The sequence below is a fragment of the Giraffa tippelskirchi genome, chromosome 11 (genome assembly GCF_054371585.1).
Source record: "Giraffa tippelskirchi isolate mGirTip1 chromosome 11, T2T-mGirTip1v1.2.pri, whole genome shotgun sequence".
NCBI lineage: Eukaryota > Metazoa > Chordata > Mammalia > Artiodactyla > Giraffidae > Giraffa > Giraffa tippelskirchi.
The window spans coordinates 138,203,501-138,230,732 of NC_137285.1; the positions used below are offsets into that span (position 1 = coordinate 138,203,501).

The 27,232-nt window shown below is 36.8% G+C and overlaps 1 protein-coding gene across 1 annotated transcript in view; it reads left to right on the plus strand.

Moving 5' to 3' along the window:
- The window catches only part of LOC145527162 (uncharacterized), a 544,757-nt gene that overhangs the window by 497,744 nt on the left and 19,781 nt on the right, over nt 1-27,232 (plus strand). The window contains exons 14-15 of the transcript XR_014069547.1: nt 4,650-4,742; nt 7,791-7,956. The gene's annotated coding sequence lies outside the window, so the exon portion shown is untranslated. The remainder of the gene's footprint in view (nt 1-4,649; nt 4,743-7,790; nt 7,957-27,232) is intronic.

The window sequence follows — 27,232 nt, forward strand, 5'->3', positions numbered from 1 at the left end:
GAACAATGGAAGAGTTAAATAACAGCTTCTGTGTTCCTGCTTCCCACTCTTCTGCTTGATTTCTCATTCTTATGTGACTATAACATTAAGAGCCTCGTGGAAACCACTGATGGCTGTAATATGGCTCAAGGCGAAATGCCCAACTATGAAATAGGAAGGGAAAAAAGGGTTGTAAAAGCATTGATACAAAACAGTCTCCACTGGAATTTATCTGTTTCAGTGATCACCAAACCTATATTCAACACTCTGGTTATACAGTCTAAAACCAATTGGAAGAAAAATGAAATATGCCATAAACCAGAGGAACATTTTCTCTCTGTAGCATCAGGTATTTGAGTATTTGATGGTATATTTATTGTATTTTTAAATATTCTTCATTAAATTAAGTTGGCTTCATTCAATCAAGTCCTGAAAAGTAAATTCCAATCTGGAATTCTAAATGTGTTACAAGATTGCTTAGAGAACTATCCATATATGCACACACCCATATATAAAGCAGCTAGCATAGGGCAATATTATATATAAATATTGAGCAATGATGTTGAACATAGATATTGAATGTATACCTGTATCTATTGATTTAGATGTATCTTAAGGCCAACTACACTGTATTACAACTTATGTCTGTGCTTTTCGATCTTGCCTTGTAGAGTTTTCCCCTGTGAATGCACAGTAAATATTCAGATAAAGATTCAGTATGACCTTGTGAGTTTTGTAGTTTTTTCTCTATGTTATCTCCATTTCCTCTGCTACCCTGATCTTCAAATTCTAGCCTTCTATCCATCCTGAACTTTGGGCTTTGTCTCAGTTCAGTAAGACCACCACCCTTTGCTTGGTACAGCCTGCCTATGCCTTCATTGAGAAATTATCTTCAAGTAGAAAGCTCAGGCAGTCTTAATTCTCCACTGCTTATGTTCTTGCCGGTTCTGTTTCACCTGATGTCCAAAGACTGAACTTTGTCATTTTGTATATTTCATTTAGTATTTTTGTTACTCACAGTGAGAGGGTACACCCTCACCATTTATTCCTTTGTTTCTAGATGTAGAATTCTATGAGCATTTACATTTACATAAAATGTATCAAACTCTTAAATTTTCTTCACATACAAATTTTATGTACCTTTATAGTCTCCAAGTGATCAGATCTTTTATGCTTAGTGGCTCTTTTTTTCCACCTTTTATCCTTTTCTATTTCATTTTTATTTTCAAATAAAATCAGGTTCCTATTAAAAATGATAGCATACTTAATGTGATTCTTGGGGCTTACTGCTGGTTCATACCTGTTTGTCCAATGGGTCTCTTGAGTGTGATGGTTGCAATTCCCTGAGGGTATCTAAGTGAGAATTTGGAAATAAGACTACTTCTCAATGACACAGTATAATTAAGGAGAGCAGTATTCTGTGACAAGATCCAAACAGCAGTTTAGTTCCTCCAAGTTTAGTTCTCCATTTCTTTAGGGATTATTTCTCATGTTTTGGCCTGAGGATAAACATTCTGAGGCCAACTCAAACTTCTAGAAGAGGTAGGAGTGTTATTTAAGCAGCTATCCTGTAAAAAAAAAAAAAAAAATATATATATATATTATTCAATTACTCTTTTTGATTTCCACCCAATTACCATTTCTTCTTTGCAAAATTGATAGCTTTGCATTTAGAGACTCATTTTTCTATTACCAGAATGAATGGCTCTCAGGTCCATTAAAAAAGTTCTCCTTTGTGTTTTAGGCTATATAATTCCTCCAGTATATACCTTATTTCTTCGAGAAATAACTTGAAATCTTTTGACTGCTGAAGGTCCCCTCTCTCTCATTCTTTATACTACTATAGACTAACTCATTATCTGTTATCTTTCTTACTTTTCATTTTATAAGGATTTAACAAGGGTGGACACATATTCTCAATCTGCTCTTTTGTACATGGCCAAGCTTTTTATTGAGATCTTTTTACACTTTCAAAATTCCTTGTCTCTTCTTCCATACACTATATATAAGATATGGTTGTCTTTCTAGCCAGCATTATTTGAGAATAAATCTAAAGCTACAATATGTATGAAAGTGTTTGTAATTATGAACAACTGAGTAAATATTTTGGGTACAATGCTCCTATTTAGCACATTTTTTAAAAGGAAGGAAAAATAAAGCATGATCCTCTCCGGAGTTTTGTAGAGTTTAATAAGAAATGGTCATTTGTATTATTTTTTATTGGTAGGTATCGAATTTGTAAGGTTTGGGCTCAGTGAGTTTAGGCAGTGCTTTGTGCAAGTATATAGAGCTCACAAACCATGCAGCCTGGTCTTTAATCCATGCTGTTAAACACAGTCACTTTGGGCATTCATTTGTGAGTGATTGACTACCATAATGAAAATTCTGGAAAGGCTCCACTTCCTTCTGCTTCCTGATGGGCTCTTGAACGTGACTGTGTCATTTCTGGCAACATTCTCATGTGGACCTGGCATAGGAGATAACTCTCCCTATAAATATAAGAAGTGGGGAGTCTAGTTTGTTTAAAAGTGGACCTAGCTCAGGCTCTAAGGAAAATAATTAACTATTTCAATGAATATTTAATGAGCACTTCTCTCGTGGTCCTGAGGCTAAGCTCCCAATGCAAGGAGCCTGGGTTCGATCCCTTGTCAGGGTGCTAGATCCCACATGCTACCACTAAGAACCCAATGCAACCAAATAAATTTTTAAAAAATTAAAAAATAAATGAGCATATTGAGTAAAAGAGAAGCTTTTGCTCAGTTGTCTTTTATTTGAGTAAGTATCAGGTAAAGAATAGTTTCTAGCTTCATCTGTGTTTCCTTCCAGTTACTGTCATGATTTCCAGATATCCAAAAGCACTAAACAGATTTTACATGTTCTGTAATTTTATAAGCCATCATGTAACTCCAAAAATCATCACTACTAGGGATATAAGTTGCCTCTGATTCTCCTCCCCCACCCCACCCAAAACCCAACTCCAGAATTCAATTTCATGTAGCATGTTTCAAAACTCAGTGAACCTTTAGCCCACAATTCATGTTGGAAGTGATAGTTTTTGATAACTTGTTAACTCATTATTTTCAAGCTTGTATGCTTTTGCTGATTTGAAAATAACTGCCACAAACACTGCTATAAGCTATATCTACTTCATCGTTAAATCTTGCCCATTTTTACATGTTAAAATTGTCTACTCCCATTCATATGATTTTAAGATTTATAAGCTTAGACAGTTACAGAAAGGATAATTATTAATAAGCGAACATCCTCCATGTTTCACGTTCTTCCCCCCAGTAGTATTTTATATTTCACTTCTAACATCTTACCAAAATATTTCCAAAAGGAAGAACTTCAATGATATGTATTTCTTATAAAATTTATTGCCAGGAAGACAAATGGTTTGTAGTGTCTACGTCTCAAGAAAATTAATTAAAAGGTACTAACCAAAAGAAAGGCTTCCCAGGTGGCACTAGTGGTAAAGAACCCAAAAGGAAGGTGAGCCTAACAGGTAGTTCAATTGGTAGTTCTCTCCTCATCCAATATGAGCAGTGTTTATCAAAAACTTTCCCCATGCTGTGTTGAAAAATATATATTCCCTTGTTACTAAGCAGATACATCTATATATACACAAATATATACAAAAAATTAAAAATGTTCATGGAACAAATTCAATTAAGTTGTATACTATTTTTGTCTATTATATTTTAAAAATTGATATTTTTGACTGTGATCCATTTCATTACCAATGGCATAGCATATAAAGACCCTTTGTAATAAGAAACTGCCATTGTGTCAGCAAGAGTTAGAAAATCTCACCCCTCATTTTGGCCACTAGAGTGTGACTATGGGGCTTGGTCTGTTCCCAATCCCTGGTGGCTCAGCAGTCAAGAATCTGCCTGCAATGCAGGAGCCTCAGGAGATGTGGTTCAATCCTTGGGTCGGGAAGATCTCCTGGAGGGAGGGCATGGCACCCTTCCAGTATTCTTGCCTGGAGAATCCCATGGACAGAGGAGCCTAGCAGGCTACAGTCTATGGGGTCGCAGAGAGTCGGACACTGAAGCAATGACTGAAGCAACTTAGCATGCAGGCACGCTGTTCCAATTAGCTCTTTCCAGAAAGGGATACTGAAACTTAATATTTTTTACTTTGAAACATAGTATCGTACTCAGATGGTAAAGAATCCACCTGAAAAGGGGGATACGTGGGTTCGATCCCTGAGTTGGAAGTTGCCCTGGAGAAGGGCATGGCAACCCACTCCAGTATTCTTGCCTGGAGAAATCCCCATGGACAGAGGATCCTGGCAGGCTACAGTCCATGGTGTCACAGAGTCAGATTCGACTGAGCAGCTAAGCAGAGCACAAATATATTTATGGAATTACATAAAATGAAGAACTTAATGACTTATCATAATACCTGTATAAACAACACCAAGGATAAGAAACAGCAATGAGGAGATGAGCTATTTAAATTTATTTTATATTTGAGTATTGTTGTTCAGTCACTAAGTTATATCCAGTTGTTTGCAATCACAGGGACTGCAGTGGACCGGGCTTCACTGTCCTTATATTTGAGTATAGTTGATTAACAATGTTGTGTTAGTTCCAGATGTACAGCAAAGTGATTCAGTTATACATATCCTGAATATCTCTTCTTCAAATAATTTTCCCATTTAGATTATTACAGAATATTGAGCAAAGTTTCCTTTGATGTCCTCCCATCCCTGTACAATCAGTATCTCTTCCATTCTCTATCCATTTTCTCCAAAGGTAAGTGCTATCTTGATTTAATCATTTTATTGCATTTTTATTTGTTACCTAAGCATTTATCTTTAAATACTATAATGAGATTTTGCCTTTTAATTCATGAATGTTGATATGTATGCTTTCATGTTTTCTTTTGTTCATCATTACTTGTATAAGATTCATCTTTGACGTTGCATGTAGCTATAGCTGATTCATTGTTCTTGCTGTACCATGTTCTATATTTGCAATTTACTGTTCTGTTACTTAAAAGATATTAACATTGTTTCTTGTCTGATGCTATTACAATTAATAGTAGTATAAATATTAGTCTCCATGGTTTTTGGTATATATGTCACATGTCTGAAGTGTATTCATTGAGCAGTGGAACTGCTGGATCATAAGGTTTATGTTCAATGTTAGTGGAAAATGATAGTCTTATTCCAAAGCAGTGGTTTCAGTTTACATGCCTATCTGGAATGTATGAGAATTCCAGTTGACTACATTCTTACCAACACTTAATATGGACAGAGTTTTTTTTTTTAGTCAAACTGTTCCATATGTGTATTAATCTCATCCTGGATTTAATTTCCTTTCACTGACTAATGACACTGAGACACTTTTGCTGTATTTTAAAGCCATCTGCAAATCCTATTTTATCCAATTCCTGTTCAAGTCCTTTGACTTTTAACTGGATTGTCTATATTTTTGTAATTGATTCATGGAAGTAATTTATATTTTTGGAAACAAATTATTTTCAGTTATAAGCATCTTAATGCTTTGCCCCACTGCCATTTTACTGTTAATAGAAAAATTAGTTTTAAAGCAAAGAAGTTTTATCTTTCCCTTCAATAATTTTTGTGTCCTTTTCAAGACATTATACTTCTTATCACAACCCTCTATCTTTATAGAGGTAACCACTGGCTGTTGTACTAATTATATCCCTGTTTTTGAAAAAAAAAAGTATACATTTAAAATCTCTTTATATACCCCTACATGATTAAAAAAAAAACCAAAACTTTTGTCATACATTATGTAAAGTGTCATACTTGATATATTTTTATGTATTGCTTCTTTTGATCAATATCTTATGTATAGTTGTTCATATATTTCCATTGATGAATATTCCATTATAGGTACATAATCTTTCAGATTTATAGATAAATAGGTCTGTTTCTGGGATCTCTAATTTACTTCATTTGTCTATTTTTGCATTAACATCTCACTACTTTAATTTTTTAATTTATAATAATATGTATTGTTATCTGGTTATGCATGTTCTCCAAATTTGTTCTTTACTTCAGTATTACTGTGACTATTTATGGACCTTTGCATTTTCATGTAAGGTTTAGAATCAGGTTAACAATTTCCACATAAAGCATGGCCATAATTAAAATTGCTTTGATTCTATTAATCAATTCAGGGAAACTGGCATCCTTAACATATTTAGTCTTTTTAACTAATATTTTCCTAGGAATTTGATACTACCTGTGATATTTCAGTTGTCCCATAATTTAGACTGATCTAATTACTTATAGCTAGTATATGGTAACAAAATGCATATTTGCATATTGACCTTATATTCAGTAAGCTTGCTGAATTAATTTGCTGGTTCCGATAGGTTTTCTCTAGATATTTTGCTTTTATTTTATTTTTCTCTGTATGCATTCATGTCATCTCTACTGGTAGAAGTTTCAGGCTTTCTTTCCAATCCTTATGGCTTTTATTTTGTTGTTTTCTTTTGTCTTATATTGTTGCTATAGCTGAAATTAATGTTGGAATGTGGATTGCAAACACACTTGTCTGTTACTAATGTTTGGAGGAAGGTAGTATTTTACCATTAAGTGTGATGTCTGCTATAGTTGTTTGGAAATATCTTTATCCGGTTCACATTGGTAACTTCACTTGTATTCCTAAATGTAACTCATATTGACAGAAAGTAGTTCACATATTTTTTAAAAGATTCATGCTTATATACTTTATTTTTTAACTATAACATTAAATTCATTTTCATTTCACATAATTTCTGACTTCTTACGTATCTTACTTTGCCTTACTTTGGATTCATATTTCTAGTGGCTGCAATAGGAATCCCAGCATGCCACTCTAAGCCATCTGTAGATCTGGAAAGTGGCCTGCATCAGCATCTGTGGCTCTAATGCAAGTGAGAGTTCTGTTACTGCCTCTGGTTTCAAACACTGAGCTTACCTCTGCTGACAATCTCACATGGATTACATAGTTTCTGTTGTCCCATGGACTGAACTCCTAGTTTCCTCCACCTGATTCTGAAGGCAGAGGCCAGTATGTACAGGGCTTAAGCTTCACTCATACTTGGTGTTTCTTTTGCCTTTAGATGCATACAAATTTTTTGGATCATTTTTGTCCCCATCTATATTTTTTACCAACTTCCCTCATAGCTCAGTTGATAAAGAATCCGCCTGCAATGCAGGAGACCCCAGCTTGATTCCTGGGTCGGGAAGATCTTCTGGAGAAGGGATAGGCTACCCACTCCAGTATTCTTGGGCTTCCCTTGTGGCTCAGCTGGTAAAGAATCTGCCCACCAAAGCAGGAGATGCAGATTGGATCCCTGGGTCAGAGACGATCCCTGGAGAAGGAAATGGCAACCCACTCCAGTATTCTTGCCTGGGAAATCCCATGGACAGAGGAGCCTGGTGGGCTGCAGTCCATGGGATCATGAGAGTTGGACGTGACTTAGTGACCAAACAACAGTATCTTTTACATTCATTTTGTATTTTATTAATCATTTATCTGTTTTTGTGTTTGGAGAAGAGAGTGGCTTACAACAAACAACTGCAATTCTTATTTCACTTAGTTTATACTATCTGGATTTGGAGCAGTAGTCCAGACTAGAGATGATGATGGCTTAGGCTAAAGTGGTGGCAGTGGACAGAACTGTCTCAATTTGAGATATATTTTGTATCAAAATTTATAAAAATTTCATATGAATGTCAGCAGTAAGATACCTAGGAGTTCTCTCCAGTTGATATTTTTGCTCTAGAGTAAGTCATATGTGTGTGCTAATTCTGACCTAAGCTTCCCACCTTCTGCACGCAGGTCTTACAACCACCCTCTCCATTTCACATGATTCCAGAGCTTTCTTCTACTCAGCTTATTCTTAACATTTAAATGGAAAGGATATAAAAATGGCTCATGACTAAATCCAGTGAATACTGATTGACTTATGAAGAAATGGATATGGAACAGAACATTGGGTATCCAGGTAAATACTAGATTGGAACTTTTGTCTGATTTGTTATGTCTTCTAACATCATTTGAGTTATTTCACATGCATAATTTTCTTTTAAACAAAGTTTATGTAAACTCTTATTTCATAATTTAAAGGTTTTTCAGAAACAAGATCCATCATAAATATAAAGCCATATTCTCAAGAATGCAATCAATGACTTAGTTTGTGAAAATGAATAAATGAAAGCTTCATTTATTGATTCCAAAGAGGCTTAAAATAAGATATACTATTCTACATCTTTTTATATTAAGATCCTCATTAGTGAAAACTACCAAAATTCATCTAATCAAATGGTAGGTCAGTTTTCATAGCAATATTTAAAAAATAGAGTATGTTCCAAACTCTAGAAAAAATTTCAGAAAGTATAATTTTGAATTTCATAATTAGTAGTGCAATCATATTACCAACATATGATAGGCAAAATGATGTGGAACTCTGTAATTACCTGTAAGTATATTTGAAACTTTGAGCAATCCTTTCCCCAAAGAAAAAACAGAGAATGAAGAATCAGAAAATGAAGGTCTGTACCAGAATATAAAACATGTTTTTGAGGAAAAACAATGCAACTGGTTCCATATACTTGAGTAAACTTTAATTCTAACTGTTAAAATATTTGATAACAGTGCAGTGCTTCAAACACAAGACCCTCTGTTATCTATACTACAGGTTACAATAATTATTCCCAAACAAATCTGAATTAGTAAAGTGAAAAATAAGGAGACTTTCTGCTTTAAAACAACATAATGAAAAAAACTGAAGTATCTTAATAGAAATTTACAGGCAAAGTCTTATCAGGTTCATTTCCTGGCCTGATTTTCCATCTGATGTGAAGAGCTCTCCCTGGCTCACTGGGGCTGCGCCTGATTTAGTCTTCTGCTGAGTCTTTGCTACCAAAAGTGAAGTAGTTAAGAGAGTTTAATAAGTGCCATTATAATGAACAATCAGTCTCTGGATGCTGTGCTTTAAAAATCCAATAAGCTGACTTTGATTCCACGACTTTAACTCTGTTAATTAAAGCAAGCGCTGTTGGAGGGAAATGAGGGGTGGATGATGGAGGTAACTGGCTTTCTGTTCTTTTTCCCTCTGCCGTTCCTACCCTCACCTACGTGGAAGGGAGATGGGCTAGAGATGTAATAGGGATGCAGGCCACTTAATAAAAGCTGAATTACATTCAGGTCTGTTCATTCGCCTAGGAGTTATTGTCAGCCAGTTAATGCAACATTAATTAAAAAGCATATTCAATGAGGTGAGGATCATTTTCATGTGGAAGGTTTCTACCTGTCTTTGAAACCCAGCTAATTATCATCATTTCACAGAACACCATACCTTTGTGGCATTTAATAAAATATATCTTGTGACACCAGCATATCTAAAGGGACAATAGTGTAGGCGGCTACCAAATTGGCAATGTGACTGGAAGTTAAGAAAGAATTTGAGAGAGCTTTAAAACTCTAAAAGAGGAAATATGCAAGTTAAAACTATGTTTTTTTGTTACTTTAAATGTATTTTACAGAAAATATGCCTATAAACACTAGGAAGTTTTTTCATTTGATTGGTAGAATTTCTCTTCCTTCACTTTTATTTCCCAAGTCATTCTATTTTACATTTGTACTCAGAAATTCAACCATAATGATCTTTTCTAGATAAAGTTTATGATATTGAAAGAAATACATTTCAATTAAGTTTTAAATATATTTACACGCCTACTAAGGGAAGGTCACTGTTCTAAAGACAAAATTTTAATTTTGTTCACAAAATTGTGTCACATTATACAAACAGAACAAGACTCTTGATCTTGTGGTGACTTATACTCTTGAAGTTTTGGGAAATATACCCTTCATACAGGTGTACTAAATTAATGGCAGTGTTTGACAGCTTTCAGTTTTTAAGGAAAATTTGATTTTATTAGTTCATCATTGTTCAAAATACTATACAATTAGTGATCATGGTAAAAAGAACACTAAAATTTAGCTGTACTTATATATTATAAGTATTTGTACACACACACACACACACACATACTTACAAGCCATGAAATTAAAAGACACTTGCTCCTTGGAAAAAAGCTATGACCAACCTAGACAGCATATTAAAAAGCAGAGACATTACTGAAAGGTTGTTGCTGAACCACGAAAGACGCCAGGATTCTTGGCCTCCAGAGGAGGAGAATTCAATCCGGGTCCCGATACGAGGCTTGGTCACTCAGAGCTTTTGTGTAATGAAGTTTTATTAAAGTATAAAAGAGATAGAGAAAGCTTCTGACATAGACACCAGAAGGGGGCAGGAAGAATCCCCGCCTGCTAGTCTTTAGCTGGATGTTTTATAGCTACTAGCAGTCTGTTAATTAAAGAAAGGAAATGTCTCAAAACTCAGAGAATGTCACCAGGCCCCTCACCCACAAGATGCATTTTGAGATAATCTTGGCACCAGGTGAGTCACCCGGGGCCATAATACTATTGACTAGAATCTTGAAGAAAGGCAGATTACCATACAAATAGTTTCATTTACATAGATTAAGAGAACAATGTATAACATACTGGTCTGTCAAGTCAGTTCTGAGCCTAAATCTGAGCTTTTAGGCAGAACCTACTTGAAGATCGAGTCTAGGGTAAAAGCATAGTACATTAACATAGCTTAAGACAAACACTTTCATAAGAAAAATGCATTGGTTAGCTCAAGGTTTGAGAAAAGTTAAGTTCAGGTGGAACCAGGTGGCATTATGGCAACACAGTATTTTAAGAGAAACCTCTTTTTAAATTTGTATAGAGAAGGGGGGAAAAAAAGTGTATATATATATATATATATATATATATATATATCTCACCAGTGTGTTTCCTCCTGCCGCTTAAGAGAGAGAAAAAATGTCTGACACTTGCAGCCTATTTTCTCCGTTTGGAGACCCCTGGCCTTCCTGCCTGTTACCCTCTCATTACTTTACCAACAAAGATCTGTCTAGTCAAGGCTATGGTTTTTCCAGTAGTCATGTATGGATGTGAGAGCTGGACTATAAAGAAAGCTGAGCGCCAAAGAATTGATGCTTTTGAACTGTGGTCTTGGAGAAGATGCTTGAGAGTCCCTTGGACTGCAAGCGGTTCCAACCAGTCCATCCTAAAGGAGATCAGTCCTGAATATTCATTGGAAAGACTGATGCTGAAGCTGAAACTTCAATACTTTGGCCACCTGATGCGAAGAACTGACTCTTTGGAAAAAACCCTGATGCTGGGAAAAATTGAAGGCAGGAGAAGGGGATGACAGAGGATGAGATGGTTGGATGGCATCGCCAACATGATGGACATGAGTTTGAGTAAGCTCCAGGAATTGGTGATGGACAGGGAAGCCTGGCATGCTGCAGTCCATGGGGTCGCAAAGAGTTGGACATGACTGAGCGACTGAACTGATTTATTATAAGATAGTTACAATGCTTAATATGTACCAAGCACAGTCTCTGTGCTTTATAATCATTGCCTCATTCAGCATTCCATGTCCCAGTTTTACAGATTAGAGAACTGCAGGAAGATCATCCGATGTCACAGAGATGGTGTATGTCCCAGCCTGGATTCACATCAGGCCTGTCTTTACTTCAAGCGTACACTTTAAACCACCATACTCCACTTATTTTTTTTTAAAAAAAAAAACAAACTTTTTTACAAACAAAAAATTTTTTGTAGCTACTAACCAGTTATTGTTGTCTTTTGTATTCTCAAATGTGGTCTTGATGTAATGAAATGATGAAATGATGAAATACATTTTTATAAGTGGAAACATGAGTATGAGAGGAAAAAAGGTTCTAGAGTCAGGCATAAAAATCTTAGTGCCAGGCTGCCAAATTGAAATATATTTTTTGAAAGATGAAAGAAAAGAAAACACTAAAAATGCAATTAACTATTGATCTACAGATAACCCAGAGAAATAAATTCATTACATACATGTACTAGTATGTAAAGTTCATGTCTTATGGTTTTAAGAGCTCCAGAAATCCTGTGTATTCATGGATTGGCTCACCTTTTTGTCCTGGCACTTACAGCCTCATCACCACCATCTGCCCTGATGTATAGGACAAATTCCATCCTACCCTTCATCCCTGTCTATATCAGTCTAAGATACCAATGTCATCCCTCATCCCCAGAATTTCATATTGTTCCACACAATTCTTGTTATTCCCCACAACAAAAATCCTTTGTATCATCAAGCTCTTATCTGTTTCCTCCTTTCTCTCGTGGGATTCTCTCTCCTAAGGATACTGTTCTCAGCTCCCTTTAAGATGTGACCATCAGTCTGCAAAACTCCTTATTCCTGGAATTAAGAGTACCTGTCCTTTGGATCTTCACTGCTGTTTTCACTAGTTTTTAATCTTATAATCTTATGTTCTCAGATTTCTAACAACTGCCTTAACTCACTGCAGTCACCTTTAGACCTCTGCATTACTCAGCTTCATTCTTTAGAGACTTTTCATTTCAGGCTAACAGTCACTCTCTCCAATACTATTCCAGTGTTAATTCAGGTGATTTCAATATCCATGTAGATGATCCTTCCAATACCATGGCTTCCTAGTCTTTAATTTTCTTTCTTCTGATTATTGGCGCAGCCCCAATCTTACCTCTTCATTTCTGTGGCTATCAACTGGGCTTATCATTGACAACTTCAGTTGGTCTACAATCTCAATCCCAATTTCAAACAACACATCTCAGACTACACTTTCCTTTCTTTCCCATTGCACTCCTTCAAGAACCCTAATTCCAACATTCCTTTAGCTGAACCTGGATTTACAATTTATTACAGCTATCTACTTTGCACTTTTCCTTCCATAACATTCTTATTTTTAAACCAGTTTATATCCATGCTCTACCATCATCATCATAGTGTTATTTGTTTCACTTTTCATTATATTTAAAATTCAAACTCTAATGAAAATCCTTACTTATATGTACCTGATCATTGCATCAATAAAGCAACTAATTGTTACAGACGAAAAACTCAGAAAATGTGCTGACAAGTTTCATTCTAAATTTATGACAATAACCAGAAATTGTCCCTTAGGGTGTAGCCACGTAATTCTGTTACATTTCTCTGCTTCACTGAGACCTCTGTTATACTAGATAATTATATTTTCTCCTGTCCTCAAAACTCCAAAATTTCCTCTATCCACCTCCTTCTAAACTTATGATTTTCATTTGTACTTTACCAAAATAAATAAATAAAAAGCCATTTTTCTGCTCCCATTTTCATACCTATGTACTTCCCTGCATCTATAACCCCAATTCTTACCTTTCCCTCATTCCCAGAAATGGGCTCTCTTTATTCCTAGAGACAATCTCTGGAATAGTTTTTTCCTTTTTCAGCTATTCAAGGTCATAGATCCAATAATAAAATTGTTCCTTATATGATCAATTTTCTCTTTCAACTGGCAAACAGTACAGTTTCTACATAAGCTCTGACTTCTGCTAGTGAAATGTTCTTTTATAAGTCCTGAAACAAAAGTTTGAAAAAGTACCCTACCTATACATTGCATTCTAGCTACCACTCCACTTCTCTGTGCTCATTAAGAACAAAATAACAGAGTTGAATGTCATTATTGTCTCCCAACTCCTATCCTCTCTTTCTTGAGCTTGCTTAAACCTGGCTTTTGCCCCTGCTCTTCCATTGAAACAGCTCTTATCAATATCACCAGTGAACTTCTCAGTTACTGAATCTGATGACCAGTTGCCAGGTCTATCAGCAGTATTTGACACAGTTGATCACTCTCTCTTTCTCCTTGACAAACCTTCTTCACAACCTTCTTCACCTTCACAAGCCTCCTTCAGGGCTGCTTTAATCCCCTTCTTTCCTTCCACCTCATTGACCCTGCCTTCAGCCTCCACGTCCTGATTCTCATCATGATTTTATGTGCTTGGCGCTCCATCTTATACAGTCCATCGCTTTAAAGAACATCTGTTTGCTTTCATTTCTGAAATCAATGTTTTCAATTTGAGCACCTAAATTAAACTCTAGATTTGAAAAATTAAATTCTGAATTGATGGCTCCATTTCCTTCCCTCTCATACTTAACATGTTCAAAACTACACTTTTGATCCCCCACCTGTCTCAGTAAATGCTAGTGCTATCTAGTTAACTCATACCAACATCTTTGAAGTGGTATTTGAAATATCTAAATACACTAAATTTACTCTGAAAGCAAGCCCCATGGGTCTACTTCCAGTATCCACAATCACAATATCTCTCTTATTTTCTCCACTACTAAGATTTTTTTTTTTTTTTTTTTAAATCTCAGCCACACTAAAGCAATAACCCTGACTAACTGTCCTGATTCTGCTATTTCTCTTCTCTGGTCAACCCAGCAGCCAGAATGGTAATTGTAGAATGTGTTTGCTTCATCTCTACACTTAAAATCCTCTCTGGTTTCTTGTATCGTTTACTGAATAAAGTCTTATATGTCACTAACTGAATACACTAAAGCCCTTACACAGTTTCTGAGCCCAACGTGACCTGGCCCTGTGTTACCTCTTGACTTCTTGTTCCACACTCCTTGATCAGTCCATGTTCGTCACACTGAAATCCCCAGTGCTCCTCAAAGGGGCAAATAGGTTCATACCTCAGCGCTGCTGCATCTGCTGTTCTCTTGACTTGAAATGTTTTTAAACCCCATATAATCTCAGGGCTTTAACTCTTAACTCCTTCAGGACTGCTCATAGATCTTTAAATCAGTGAAGCAGTTCCTCAACATATTTAAATCTCCAGTCCTCTTGCCATATCACTCTATCCCTTTCCGTATTTTTTTTATTGTACTTCACCAGTAAACTATCTAAAAAACCTTATATTTTACTTTTTTTAAAAAATCAACCTCCCTTCTATTAGATTTTATAGTTCATGTATCAGGTAGCTTTTTTTTCAACTGTTATTCCTAACACCTAGAATAAATGTCTAACATATAGAAGTTTAGTAAATCATTTCGTAAATGTAATACACAAAATATGGTACCAATAGGTCAAAGTTCCTTTCCAGGGCTACCACCAAGAGCACAGATGAGAGGTGGGAGAAGAAAGAGACACTGAGAGAGAGAAATTCTCTCTCTCTCTCTCGCTAATGTTACCTAGAGAATGAAATAAGCACCTAGACACAAAAACGGTTTGTGGAGTTATGCTTTAACAGCACAGAAATGAAATTTTGAATTTTCAATGAAAAGAAAATATTTTTACAAACTAGTTTTGGACCATTATTCCTTTTGAAAATATATAGGAGCTTTTATCTGGTATTATCTATGAGGGGGATTCTATAATACATAACCTTGAGAAAACCTGATAGGTAAATTCTGTAACCATGTTGTAGTTACTATGATACACACACACACGCACACACACACACACACACACATACATAATCTTTCTTGACAATGGCATGAAACTAGACATCAACCACAGAAAAAGAAAAGAGAAAAAACCTATTACATAGAGATGAAACAACATGCTACTAAAAATAAAATAGATCAATGATGAAATAAAAGAAGAAATTAAATATTACCTTCAGACAAATGACAGTGAAAACACAACCATACAAAAATATATGGCATTCAGCAAAAGAGCTTCTTAGAGGGAAGTTCATAACAATAACTGTCATCCTCAAAAAAATAAGAGAAATCTCAAACAACCTAACCTACAACTTAAAAGAATTAGAAAAAGAAGAATAAACAAAACCCCAAATCAGCAGAAGAAATGAAATAATAAATACTACAGAGTAAATAAAATAGATTAAAAAACAATAGAAAAAAAATCAGTAAGAGCAATAAAAACAAGAGCTGATTCTTTGAAAGGGTAAACAAGATCGATAAATCTCTGGCCTCACCAAGAAGAGGAGAGAGAATTCAAATAAACAAAATAGGAAATGAAAAATGAGACATACTCCATCACCAAGTTCACAAGAATGGTTCAACATACACAAATGTGATATACCACATAACAAAAGAAAAGACAAAAACCAACTGATCATCTGTATAAATGCAGAAAAGTTATTTGACAAAATTCAACATTCACTCGTGATATAGACTCTTACCAAAGTGAGTATGGAGGAAACAACATAAAAAAAGCTATTTATGACAAACCCACAGCCAATATAATATTCAGTGGTGAAAGGCCGAAAGCCTTCCCACTAAAATCTGGAAAAAGACAAGGATGTCCACTCTCATCTCTTCTATTCAAAACAGTATTGAAAGACCTAGGGATCAAACAAGAAATAAAAGATTTTCAAATTGGAAGGGAAAAGGTAAAATTGTCATTATATGCAGATGACATGATTCTATATGCAGAAAACTCTAAAGACTCTACAGAAAAACTGCTAGAGCTGATAAATTCAACAAGGTAGCAGGATAAAAGATTATCATAATGAAATCAATTGTATTTCTTTACACTAACAATGAAATATCAGAAAAGGGGTATGTAAAAAATACCTTTCAAAATCACAACCCTCAAAAATAAAATACTTGAGAATATTTTATTCCAAGAAGGTGAAAGACTTACATGCCCAGAACTATTAATCATTAACAAAGGAAACTGAAGATGATTCAAAGAAATGGAAAGACAGCCCATGTTCTTGGATTGGAAGAATAACTTTTGACCAGAGATGTATTAATATGTCTTTTGTTACCCAAACATTAACTAGAGATGTTTCAATATTCACTTACATAACAAATCACCCGCCACAGACATTACTTTCTGCAAAAAATCCCCTTGGTCAATAATGTGTTAAAATGGCCCTACTACCAAAGCAATCTACAAATTTAATGTAATCCCTATCAAATTACCCATGACATTTTTTTCACAGAACTAGAATAATCCTAAAATTTATATGGATTCATAAAAGACCCAAAATTTTCAAAGCAATTCTGAAGAAAAAGGACAAAGCAGGAGGCATAACCCTCCCAGACTTCAGATAATACTTCCAGGCTACAGTAATCAAAACAGCATGGTATTGGCACAAACACAGACATAATGGATCAATGGAATAGAATAAAAAGCTCAGAGATAGACCCACACATCTACAGTCAATTATCTTTGACAAGGGAGATAGGAGTATATACTGGAAAAGACAGTATCTTCAGCAAGTGGTGCTAGGAAAGTTGGACAGCTGCATGTAAATCAATGAAGTTAGAACACATCTTCTCACCATACACAAAAATAAACTCAAAATGGCTTAAAGACTTAAACCAAAGACATGACACCATAAAACTCCTAGAGGAGATCATAGGCAAAACATTCTCTGACATAAATTGTACCAATATCTTTTTAGGTCAGTCTCCCAAGTCAATAGAAGTAAAAAACAAATAAAAAACAAACAACAAAAAAGGTGAGACCTAATCAAACTTACAATTTTTTCCATAGCAAAGAAAACTATAAACAAACAAGCCGAAAAGACAAACTACCGAATGGGAGAAAATATTTGTAAAAGATGTGGCCAATAAGACCTTAATTTCCAAAATAAACAGCTCATACAACTCAACAACAAAAAAACAAAAACCCAATCTAAAAAAAGGTAGAAGACCTAAATAGGTATTTCTCTAAAGAAGAAAATAAATGGCTAACAGGGACATAGAAAGATGCTCAGCGTTGCTAATTATTAGAGAAATGCAATTCAAAAATACAGTGAACCTCACACCAGTCACAATGGCCATCATTAAAAAGTCTACAAATGACAAAGGCTGGATAGGATGTAGAGAAAAGGGAACTCTCCTACACTGTTAGTGGGAATGTAAATTGGTGCAGTCACTGTGGAAAACACTGTTTAGGCTCTTTAGAAAACTAAAAATAGAATTATTATATGATCTAGCAATCCCACTCCTGGATATACATCCCAACAAAACTCTTAATTCAAAAAGATACATGTGCTCCTGTGTTCATAGCAGTACTATTCACAGTAGCCAAGACATAGAAACAACCTAAATGTCCACTGACAGATGGATGGATAAAGAAGATGTAGTATACAATGGAACACTAACTCAGCCATAGAAAAGAACAAAATAATGCCATTTTCAGCAATGTATATACAATCAGAGATTATCATACTCAGTGATGTAAGTCAGAAGGAGGAAGACATGCCATATGATATCACTTTTATGTGGTATCTACAATAGGACACAAATGAACCTATCTACCAAACAGACTCACAGAGAGCAGACTTGTGGTTGCCAAGGGGGAGGGAGTTGGAGAAGAGATGGAGTGGGAGGTTGGTTAGCAAATGTAAGCTATTACATATGGAATGGATAAACAACAAGGTCCTACTGTATAGCACAGGGAACTATATTTGGTATCCTATGATAAATCAGGGCTTCCCTTGTGGCTAAGATGGTAAAGAATCTGCCTGCAATGTGGGAGACTCAGGTTCAATCCGTGGGTTGGGAAGATCCCTGGAGAAGGAAATGGCAATCCACTCCAGTATTCTTGCCTGGAGAATTCCATGGACAGAGGAGCCTGGCAGTCTGCAGTCCATGGGGTTGCAAAGAGTTGGACAAGACACATTCACTTTCATAATAAATTGTAATGGCAAAGAAGAGAATGTGTATTTATATATATAATATATATATATATATAATTAAATACCTTGCTGTACAGCAGAAGTTAACATTGTAGATCAACTATACTTCAATAAAATATTATATACACATATATATGTGTATGTATAAAGTTTTGTTATAAGCCTCAGTGACTTGGGGGTCATTTGTTACTCATGGAATACATAGCCTAAGCTGACTGATACAAGAAAATTTAGAAACCGATTTACGTTTTAGATGAGATTTGATGTGGAAGGTGTTCACCACCTAGGCCTAGAGTAGTTGAGAGAAGCACTGGAATTCCATGCTTAGAGAGCAGATTTGCAAATGTCTGGAGGCAGAAAAACAGTGTGATTTTGAAGAACTGCAAATACTTTAACATGTTTGAAGTTCACAAACACATAAGCTTTGGAAAATGGGTCAGGATTATATCATGGTCAATTTTATATTATGTTGTCTTCAGATTTTTACCATATAGACCTAAAGACTTGTAAGGAGTGAGGGTGGCAAAACTGATTTTGTCATTTGAAAAAGTTTGTTCTAGCTCCAGGGTAGGAGATGAATTGGGTTACAGTGAGAGACTATTTGGGAAATACGCATCAATTCAACACTAGGAGAACTTGTATCATGACAGTGGTGATGGGGATGAAAGGATGACTTCTAGTGGCCTTTAGGTGGTAGAAGAAATAATACTTAATGAGCTACTGAAACTGAGAGAAACAAATAGAAAAAGAAATAGAAGAATAGAAGGAGGAGGAGGATGTATGCTGAAGAACTCGAAAAGCTTGTATCCCTCTTAACAAGTGCAAGAAAATATTTCTACTACACTATTAATGAGGAAGCGTGGGGGTAGGAGAGAGTAGAGTGAAACGCGATTCTTTTCCTTTAGATGAGGCTGTTTGATGGCAGACAAAGGGGTGTATTGGCTGAGTGGCAGTGTTTAAGAGTCACATTCAGAGGTCTACAATCACTTGTTCGTACTGTTAGTAATTACCCGAAAAATCACTTTTCATTGTAGGCTGTGTCTAAAAATATAATCCAGGATGATGAACATTGTCACTAGTTGCTTGCTTCAATATGTTTTTATTTCCAGTAAATAAGTTTCTCTACATGGCTGGAATCCTGATAACCACCATTAGTGGTACTGCTGTTGGACAATTGCATTGTTTTAGGAATGTACACAAAAGCAGAACCTTTGAACTAACTACTTTTGTATATTGCTGTATTCTTTTTTATAAAAGATTTTATGGCAGAAGACAATCAGGAAAATCTTAAATAAAATAATGCTATAAATGCCTCCTCCAAATCTTTGTTACCAAAGACATTGCATTAAGCCTTCTGGAGTATCCAAAGGTATTTTGCTACTTATTATTAAATTTCGGGATGGTCACCTACTTCTTTGGACTACCAAGGTCGGTGGCAGAAGAATTTCAGTTCCTTTAAGTCAGGGACTTTGTTTTGGATACTGCAGCACAACCAACAGCAGAATGGTATCTGACACTTAGTAGATGCTCGATGAATATTGTTGGATGAAGTAATAAAACTATCACAATGATATGAAATGTTTGGGTATGTAATAATTACATTGGAATTTTTTTGCATTAAAATGTAAGATGAGGAGAGATAAGATTAAGATGGCAGAGTAGAAGGACATGAGCTCATCTTCTCCTGCCAGACACCAAAATCTCAACTAACTGTTGAACAACCACTGAAGGAAGACACTGGAGCCCACCAGCAAAAGATACCCCACATCCAAGGACCAAGGAGATGCCACAACAAAACTGTAGGAGGGGAACAATTATGATAAAATCAAATCCTATACCTGCAGAGTGGGCGACTCACAAACTGGAGAACAATGATACCAAAGAAGTTCTCACACTGTTGTGAAGGTTCTAGGCCCCAGGGAAGGCTCCCCAGCCTGAGGATCCAGCCAAGGTACTGGGAATCCCCAGGGAATCTGACTTTAGAGGCCAGCAGGATTTGATTAAAGAAGTTCCATAGGGCTGGGGGAAACAGAAACCCCTGGAGGGCACAAACAAAATTTGTGCACATCAGGACCCAGGGGAAAGAAGCAGTGACCCTGTAGGAGACTGAGTCAGACCTGCCTGCGAGTGTTTGAGGGTCTCGTGCAGAGGTCTGGGTCAGAAGTGGCCTGCCGCAGGGACGGGGGTGCTGACAGCAACAGTCCTGGGGAGTGCTAAGCGTCATAAGCCCTCATGGAGGTCACCAATAGCCCTACTGTAGAAACCTATAGCTCTACTATAGAAACCAAAGTAATGCTCAAAATTCTCCATGCTAGGATTCAATAGTATGTGAACTGAGAAATTCAAGCTGGATTTAGAAAAGGCAGAAAACCAGCGATCAAATTGCCAACATCTGTTGAATCACAGAAAAAGCAAGAGAATTCCAAAAAAAAAATCTACTTCATTGACTATGCTAAAGCTTTTGACTGTGTGGATCGCATCAAACTGCGGAAAATTCTTAAATAGATGGGAATACCAGACCACTTTACCTGCCTCCTGCGAAACCTGTATGCAGGTCAAGAAGCAACAATTAGAACTGGACGTGGAACAACGGACTGATTCCAAATTGGGAAAGGAGTACATCAAGGTTGTGTCACCCTGCTTATTTAACTTCTATTCAGAGTATATCATGCAAAATGCCAGGCTAGATGAAGCACAAGCTGGAATCAAGATTGCCAGGAGAAATATCAATAACTTCACATATGCAGATGATACCGCCCTTATGGTAGAAAGTGAAGAGGAACTAAAGAGCCTCTTGATGAAGGTGAAAGAGGGGAGTAAAAAGCTGGGTTAAAAGTCAACCTTCAAAAAACGAAGATCATGGCATCTGGTCCTATCAGTTCATGGCAAATAATGGGTTAAGAGTGGAAATAGTGTCAGGTTTTATTTTCTTGGGCTTCAAAATCACTGCAGATGGTAACTGCAGCCATGAAATTAAAAGACCCTTCCTCCTTGGAAGAAAAGCTATGACAAACCTAGACAGCATATTAAAAAGCAGAGATATTGCTTTGCCTGTATAGTCAAAGCTATGGTTTTTCCAGTGGTCATGTATGGATGTGAGAGTTCGACCATAAAGAAGGCCAAGTGCTGAAGAATTGGTGCTTTCAAACTGTGGAGTTGGAGAAGACTCTTGAGAGTCCCCTGGACTGCAAGAAGACCAAACCAGTCAATCCTAAAGGAAATCAATCCTGAATATTTATTGGAAGGACTGATACTGAAGCTCCAATACTTTGGCCACCTGATGTGAAGAGCCAATTCATTGGAAAAGACTCTAATGCTGGGAAAGATTGAAGGAGGAGAAGGGTGTGACAGAGGATGAGATGGCTGGATGGTATCACTGATTCAATGGACATGAGTTTGAGCAGGCTCTGGGAGATGATGATGGACAGGGAGGCCTGGCATGCTGCAGTCCATGGGGTCACAAAGAGTTGGACAGGACTGAGTGACTGAACAACAGCAATAACATAGAAATCTATAGACTACAGGACTGGGTCACCTCAGGCCAAATAACTAACAGGGACGGAACACAGTCCCACCCCTCAGCAGACAAATGGATTAAAGTTTCATTGAGCATGTCCCTGCTGACCTGGGCTTCCCTTGTGGCTCAGCTGGTAAAGAATCTGCCTGCAATGCAAGAGACCTGGGTTCAATCTCTGGGTTGGAAAGATCCCCTGGAGAAGGGAAAGGCTACTCACTCCAGTATTCTGGCATGGAGAATTCTATGGACTGTATAGTCCATGGGGTTGCAAAGAGTGGGACATGACTGAGCAACTTTCACTCCACTGCCCACCAGAGTAAGACCCAGTTTTCCCCACAGCCAGTCCCTCCCATCAGGAAGCTTGCACAAGCCTCTTAACCTCTTCCACCAGATGGCAGACAGAAGAAACAAGAACTACAGTCCCATCAGTCTCCAGAACTAATATCACAATCACAGGAAGCTACCAAAATGAAAAGAAACAGAATTATGTCCCAGATGAAGGAGCAATATAAATGCCCAGAAAAACAACTAAATGAAGCAGGGATAGGCAACCTCCCAGAAAAATAATTCAGAATGATAATGAACATGATTCAGGATCTTGGAAAAAACATGGAAGCAAAGATTCAGAAGATGCAAGAAATAGTTACTAAGGAGATCTAGAAGAACTAAAGAACAGAGATAAGGAATCAACAGCAGAATAATTGAGGGCAGAGTAACAGATAAGTGACCTAGAAGACATAATGGTGGAAGTCAATGCTGCGAAACAGAATATAGAAAAAAGAATGAAAAGAAATGAAGACACCCTAACAGACCTCTGGGACAACATTAAACACACCAATATGAGCATTAGATGGATCTCTGATGGAGAAGAGAGAGAGAAAGGACTCGGAAAATATCTAAAGAGATAACAGCCAAAAACTTCCCCAACATGGGAAAGGAAATAGCCAACCATGTCCAAGAAGCACAGAGAGTCCCAGGCAGGATAAACCCAAAGAGGAACACTCCAGGACACATGGTAATCAAAGTGACGAAAATTAAAGACAAAGATAAATTACTAAAAGCAACATGGGAAAAATGACAAATAACATATACGGGAAAACCCATAAGGTTATCAGCTGTTTTCTCAACGGAAACTCTACAAGCCAGAAGGGAATGGCATGATATATTCCAAGTGATGAAAGGGGAGAAACTACAACCAAAATACTCTACCCAGCAAGACTCTCATTCAGACTTGATGACAGAATCAAAAGGTTTCCAGACAAGCAAAAGAGAAATCAACATCACTAAACCAGTTTTGCAACAAATGCTAAAGGAGCTTCTCTACTCAGGAAACACAAGGAAAAGATCTACAAAAAATAAACCCAAAACAATTAACAAAATAATAATAGGATCATATGTATGAATAATTATCTTAAATGTAAATGGGTTAATGCACCAACCAAAAGATACAGACTGGCTAAGTAGATACAAAAACAAGATCCATATTTGTGTTGTCTACAAGAGAGCCACTTCATACCTAGCAACACTTACAGTCTGAAAGTAAGGGCATGGGAGAAGATATTTCACAAATGGAAAATGTAAGATGGGGTGATTTGGAAGACTTTAAGATATACCATAAGGAGTAAGTATTTCTGAGGAAAGCTGATACAGCATATTATTACATCTTTTAGTCATAAGTTAGAATAACAGCAGAAATTTCTAAGAATGGAGGAGAAATGAAAACTTCTGGTTGTGTTTTTATTGCACTTTTAAACTAAAGAAATTGGGACAAGTTTATATCAAATTTATACTCTGTTGATAAATAAGGAGTAAGATACAGATTTATCTGTAATATAATGCAGGCTGGAGAGGGGAGATATCCAAATGGTGGTTGTGGATTGTCAGATGGCAACTTTTATTACTAGTTAGAACCAAGAAAGGTTAAGAGAACACAAAAGCTATTTGACTTGATGTTTAACTTTGGAAAGGGAATTTACCCAATTTCTATCATCTCATTTCACAGACATGGATGCACCCAGACAGTGTCATGCAAAATGAAGTTAGAGAAACAAATATTGTATATTAACACATATATGTGGAATCTAAAAAAATGGTATAGATGATCTTATTTGCAAAGCAGAAATAGGCACATAGAGAACAAATATACGGATACCAAGGGGGTAGAGAGTGGGTGATAGGAATTGGGAGATTGGGATTGACATATACACACTCTTGATACCATGTATAAAAAAGATAACTAATGATAACATTATTATCCCTGTTTCCTGTATTCCCTGGTGGCTCAGATGCTAAAGAGTCTGCCTGAAATGCAGGAGACCTGGATTCGATCCCTGGATTGGGACGATCCCCTGGAGAAGGAAATGGCAACCCACTCCAGTATTCTTGCCTGAAAAATTCCATGGATAGAGGAGCTTGGCGGGCTACAGTCCGTGGGGTTGCTGAGAGTCGGACACTACTGAGTGACCAGCACAGAATGATAACATACTGTATAGCACAGGGAACCCTACTTAGTGCTCTGTGGTGACCTGAGTGGGAAGGCAAGTCCAAAAGTGAGGGGAGACATGTATACGTAGAGCTGATTCACTTTGCTGTACAGTAGAAACATTGTAAATAACTATACTCCAATAAAAATTAATTTTAAAGAAAAGGGAATTTACCAACACAGAAATCACAGAACAGATAAACAGAGAAGTCAAGGATTTGTGGGGAGAAATAGGGGAAAAGGGGAAAGGTATTTTTTTTTTAAAGAAATGAATAGTATGATAAAATTCAGGAGAAACTGGAGCGAGAATTTGGCAGCAAATTACATTGGGAACAATGAGTGTTAAGAACTGGGATTTTCTCCTTCTAAGAGCCTAGAGGAAAATTCCTAAATTGGCAGGCATATAGTCAGTTGGATCTATTCATGTCTTCTCTCCTTCCTTAATCCTCTTTTTCTTTTCAAGTTCTACCCTATTTCACAGTTAAGGCTGTTTCACTTTTCATTCCAACTACTACTTCTGTTCTCAGCAGATTCTTTATTATTGCTCCCTGGGAAGGAATCAACTTTTTTATCTTCTCTTCTCTGACCCAGAATTGGTGACTACAACTTCTGAGGTGGTTTTAATAGAACTCTTCTATCCCCATGAAGTGTGTATATTAGTCACTCAGTCATGTCTGACTCTTTATGACCCCTATGGACTGTAGACTACCAGGCTCCTCTGTCCATGGGGTTCTCTAGGCAAGAATACTGGAGTGGGTTGCCATTTCCTTCTCCAGTATATCTTCCCAACCCAGGGGTCAAACCCAGGTCTCTTTCATTGCAGGCAGATTCTTTACCATCTGAGCTACCAAAGAAGAATCATGTCTATTCCCATAGTTTATTCTAATAAAACATACAAACTCAGGAATTAATCAGAAAAGGACATTCTCATGAGTACAGCTGGCCTTGCTTCTACCCTCATTCTTCAGCTAACACTTGGGAGAAGTTGATCAGATTGGGTAACCTTCCCTGTGCAGGCTGTGGCAATGGATTCCAGCACTTTATATTTTTCTGTTCCTCTGGGTATAATCAGATTCTCTACCTAATTATCTGAATGTGGTTTCTGTGGTTTAAATTGTCTGATGTGTTAGCTTAAGCTGTGGGGGTAATCAATAGTTTAATCAGTCACTCCATTTCTAATTCTGTTCACGTTACTCACATTATTCATCTCACACACAAATAGAGCCTTTTTTACCCCTCTTGCTAAAGTCAAAATCTGGTCAATTTGTATGGTATGAACAGGCATGGAAAAAATCAAAACGTATGCCTGCCTTCTTATTTTGGATTTAGGGGTTCTAGTGCACAGATGTAGAATAGGAAATGGCACCCCAGTCCAGTATTTTTGCCTGGAAAATTCCATGGAGAGTAGAGCCTATTCAGCTATAGTCCAAGCTATGTCTGCTGCTCTCTGTTGCTTCCATCTTTGCAATCCCATGGACTGTAGCCCTCCAGGCTCCTCTGTCCATGGTATTTCCCAGGCGAGAATACTGGAGTGGGGTGCCATTTCCTTCTCCAGGGTATCTTCCCGACCCAGGGATCAAATCCCTGTTTCCTGCATCTTCTGCACTGCAGGTGGATCCTTTACCGCTGAGCCACCAGAGCCCTAGGCTGTAGTCCGTGAGATCACAAAGAGTCAGGCACAGCTGACGAAGCACACATGTGCAGAGATGACGTAAAAGCACATGAAGATATTTTTATGTGGAAGTAGCCGACTCCTTTATATGAACTTGGGGATCAATTTTTTGCTGGCAACTTCAACAGGAAATATCTAAATTTACTCTGAGTTAACTCTGAAAGAAAAACGTGTAAGGATAAGAACCTCAACCTGGAACTTCCCAGGTAGTCTATTGGTTAAGACTCTGCCTTCCAATGCAGGAGGGGCAGGTTCAGTCCCTGGGGGAGGGGAGCTAGGATCCCACATGCTTTGCGGCAAAAAACAAAACAAAACATAAAACAGAAGCAATATTTCAACAAATTCAACAGGGTTTTTAAAAACATGGCCTATATCAAAAATAAACAAATAATACAATTAATCATTAAAAAATAAACCTCAGCCTCACAGGGTTAGTTTGGGTGTTAAATGTAAGATGTATAGGACAAAATAGATTGTTCACAAATGACAGTTAAACAAAAACGCTAAAAATGAAGCTTGAAGATGTCTGTAAATGAAGAGTTCTTTGGTGACAGAGGTAGATTCTGTAGATAGGAATCTCTGCTGAGTCAGATGTGGAATTCAGAATTTGGGTTTCCTAATAAATGTTGATCTTTTGGAGTATCTGCATATCCATTAGCACAGATAAGCATGGATTTTTTGGTTTTTCTTATTCTGGCTTTGTTGTGGTTATTTTGCAGTTGTTTATTTTTTCCCACCAATAAAAATATAAAACAAATAAATATATATAAATAATATGTGTGTGTATGTATATAGAAAAGTGAAAGTGTTAGTCACTCAGTTATGTCTGCGACCTCATGGACTATATAGCCTTCCAGGCTTCCCTGTCCATGGGATTCTCCAGGCAAGAATACTGGAGCGGATAGCCATTCCTTTCTCCAGGGGATCTTCCCTACTCAGGGATCGAACCCAGGTCTCTTATATTGTAGGCAGATTCTTTACCATCTGAACCACTAAGGAAGCCCTATATACATATATATACACACATATATATGTGTGTGTATATACACAAATATATGGAT